This window comes from Octopus bimaculoides, chromosome 12 (genome assembly GCF_001194135.2).
Source record: "Octopus bimaculoides isolate UCB-OBI-ISO-001 chromosome 12, ASM119413v2, whole genome shotgun sequence".
NCBI classification, from domain to species: domain Eukaryota; kingdom Metazoa; phylum Mollusca; class Cephalopoda; order Octopoda; family Octopodidae; genus Octopus; species Octopus bimaculoides.
Genome location: NC_068992.1, coordinates 8,799,120 through 8,802,994, shown reverse-complemented (window position 1 = coordinate 8,802,994; position 3,875 = coordinate 8,799,120). Strand labels below are relative to the sequence as shown.

The window sequence follows — 3,875 nt, the reverse complement described above, 5'->3', positions numbered from 1 at the left end:
TCATTGATTAATTGAACAGTGATATAGTTTGAGGTTCCAGACAAAAGTTTCCTTGGAATATAGAATTTGATTCTCCAGCAGTAACCTGAAACAAAGCACAATGAGATAATGTTTATTGCATAGATTGACTGTTTGTAATAATACTGTTTGTATACATTTTATCTTTTACTTCTTTCAGTCATTGAACTACGGCCATGCTGGGGCACCGCCTCGAAGGATTTTAGTTGAACAAATCGGTTGTTTAAAGCCTGGTGCTTATTGCATTGATCTCATTTGCCAAACCGCTATGTTACAAGAACATGAACAAATCAATACTGGTGGTCGAGTAGTGGTGGTGGGGCAAACACAAATGCAAAGACACACACACACAAACATACACACATATACATATAGGATGGGCTTCTTCGTTAAATCTACTCACAAAGCTTTGGTTGGCCTGGGGCTATAGTAAACGACATTTGCCCTAGGTGTCAAGCAGTAGGATTGAACTCAGAACCATGTGTGTGCTGGGGAAGTAAACTTCCTACTACATAACAACGTTTGCGTCTATATTTATAACTACTTAATAAATATTTTTGAGGTACAGGTGTGACTCTGTAGTGGTGAAGCTTACTTCCAAACCATGTGGGCTTGCGTTCCATCCCATTCACAGCACCTTGAGCAAGTTTCTTCTATTATAACCTCAGACTAATGAAAGCATTGTGAGTGGATTTGATAGATAGAACCTGAAAATAGCTCATCGTATATTTGTACGAATCTCCGTTGACAGTCTATTGGTGTCAAATAAAGTGTTAAATACTTATAGCTTGCAAATAAATAGCTCCAGTTCCTTGAAGCTACTGGATCTGTTGTGTATAAAAACAGATTGTCTACTCATTTCTCTAGGATGTAGACACTTCTGACAAGAACCCAATAAGTTTCAAAAATGGATTAAAGCAGTTTGTCATTCTTTTTCAATCTCCAATTTATGGATAAATTAACCCTGTATGTATGTATACTATGCAGATTACACCACCACCGCATACATATTTGTACGACTGAATGGACAAAAGTAAGAAAGAATTACTCAACACATTTCCTAGGAGTACATATATTAGTATCTAATAACAGTTTAATTCAGCTCAATGCAACTTAAAGTTTCGTAGGCGCTTCACACGAACCTAGCTTTTCAGGTTTAGGCATCCGAACGGAGTGGTGGAGGAAATTCAGCATGACTACTGGAGATTCGGCTGTTATTGGTCAATATGGGTCACATAGTTTTGTTGCATAAGGATGGAATAATCAGCGACATCGAATACACCAAGTAGAAAATGTACTTCTTGGACCACGTGTTGGACAGGATGTTTGTGGCATTTGGATGGGTGTTATGTGCAAGAATCTTAAACGAAACCAAATACCAGTGTGTGTGGGGGGAAGGGCATACCTGCTGTATGAGTGCGTGGATGTGTGCATGTGGTGAGTATGTATGTGTGCGTCTGTGTGTGTGCGCGCGCATATGCACTTGACCTGATGGCGTCAGCTCATTAATGCATGTGTACAAGTTACCTTGTGTATATGTGTGTGTGTGTATGTGTGTGTACATGTGTGCTCTCTTGGGTATACCTACTTGGGACATGCGGATGGGCTGTCAAGATTGATACTTAAATACAATGAACAGTTAGAGGACAGAGTAATAGTGGCATTAAAAGCTGAAATCGAAATAAAATACCTACTCTGCAACATAGTACACAAACTGCCCATCACTTCAGAGGAAATAAAAGTTAAAGCAGAGAAGGATGTGTTCTTAATAAAAATGAAAAAAATAGTAAAAGTCAGGAACAAATGCAAAAACTCCTGTAGCTGAGTGTAACAATTTCGAAATGGTATTCGATATGTGATGACATACTTATGCACACTCAGCGGGTTGTAATACCTGTTTCTTTGTAAAATCGTATGCTAAAAGAATTCCACATGGGATCTCCAGGAATCACGAAAATGAAAGCACTGATGAGGAGCTTATGTTTACACGCCAAATATGGATCAGGGTGTTGAAAAATCGGTGAAAGCCTGCATAATCGTTTGCATGCAGGACAAAATGCTTAGTGGCCTTTTGGTTGTTTTTATGTTCTGAGTTCAAATTTGGCAGAAGCAGACTTTACTTTTCACCCTTCAAGGGTCAATGAAATAAGTACCAGTTAAGTATTGGGGGCTGATGTAATAGATTTGCTCCATCCCCTAAAATGTCAGGCTTTGTGCCTATGGTAGAAAGGATCATACAAGAGTGGGTGGAAGTAATGAGGGTGGATCTTGGAAAAGAGATAAAGACAGTGGTAACAAGGTGTCAGGGTGGGCTCTGGAGTGAGAAGAACAACAGGGGTGGACAGATAGCAATTTCAAGTATGTATGGAAAAATGGAGAGAGAGAGAGAGAGAGGTGGGATGCTTTTCAAAAGACTGAAGTAGATAACAGAGACATTTTTAGAATGTACGTAATACTACCACTTAACTTTTGACTTTTGGCTATTCTGTTCATTGAGACCAACTTTGCTTTTCATTTGCTTGAGGTTGATAAAAGAAAATTACTAGTCAAGATTAGGGAACTGGCAGAATTGTTTGAGAATTGGATAGGCTGCCTTCATGTATATGTTCTAGCACTGTGCATTTCGAACCCAAATTCTACCTCTTCAGGGAAAAATAGTGACACATCTGCCAGGATTTGTAGCCAATAGATAGTAACTGCAATTTGGGGAAAACAATGGGAATGTAAGGAATTGTAATTTCCCGAATTTGATATCTCCATATGTTTATTAATATTTTGCTAAGATTGAAGCAGATGATAGTACAAGATTATAGAAATAAACGATATCCGATTTGGCAGCACACTGCAAATATGCTTAAAGCATATATTATTCTAATACATACCTTTTGGCATTCGATTGTTCTGTATTTGTAGATCTTTTGCACTCTTGGAATGTTTATTCTGATCCTCATTGCCTAGAGAATTATTGATAATTAGTGTCAGAAATTGGACAAAAAACTTAAATTCATTTGATGGAAAATTTATATTATTTGAAAGACTGCTGAGGTTCAAAGTTCAAAGATTTTCTGAATATTAGTTGTATCTTTCATGTCAATGGTTGTTATTAACTGTAGTATTAGGCTATTGATCCAGATATTTAAACAGAATCTTTATTTTTCATATGTTACTTGTTTCAGTCTTTAAACTGCAGCCATGCTGGGGCAATTCTTTGGAGAATTTTGGTCAAAGGAATGAAGTCCGATATTTAGTTTTTCATTTTAAGCCTATTACTTATTTTATAAGTTCTTTTTTGCTGAATTGGTAAGGTATGGGGACATAAACAAACCAACATGTGTTATCAAGTGGTGGTGGGGACAAACAGACACACACACACACACATATGTATGCTTTGCACAGCCTCTCACACTCTCACACATATACACACGTCTACACAAACACACATACACATACACACACAAGCTCATATAATTTTAAGCTCACACAAACATACATTCACATGCACTTGCTCCCATTCACACATAGATACTCACACATATCATTCTTACATACACACAGGTGTATGTGTTCAACCAGGTCACCGTTATTATCTCCCCTCCACTCAGCCTCTTTTTTTTTTTTCTAGTCATTTCATCATGTTAAACCGTTAATTCTAACACATTTCATTTCTCTCTAAATTTTTTCCGTCTCTCTCCATTGTTTTTCCTCTTTCCATTAAAGAGCAAAGCTCAAAGCATCAGAGACTTATCCACTCAACCTGAGCATCAAATTAATACATCTACTTATTGTTCCCTCACATGTCTTTGTCTTTTGTCTTCTTTACATTTGAACTCAGAACTTAAAGACAGACGAAATATCGT

At 37.4% G+C, this 3,875-nt stretch overlaps 1 long non-coding RNA gene across 1 annotated transcript in view; it reads right to left on the bottom strand.

The window, feature by feature from the left end:
• Positions 1-3,875, bottom strand: part of LOC106876770 (uncharacterized) — a 10,995-nt gene continuing 7,120 nt past the window's right edge. The window contains exons 3-4 of the long non-coding RNA XR_001410295.2: positions 2,901-2,972; positions 1-85 (exon numbers count right to left, since the gene is read on the bottom strand). This is a non-coding gene — a long non-coding RNA (uncharacterized LOC106876770). The remainder of the gene's footprint in view (positions 86-2,900; positions 2,973-3,875) is intronic.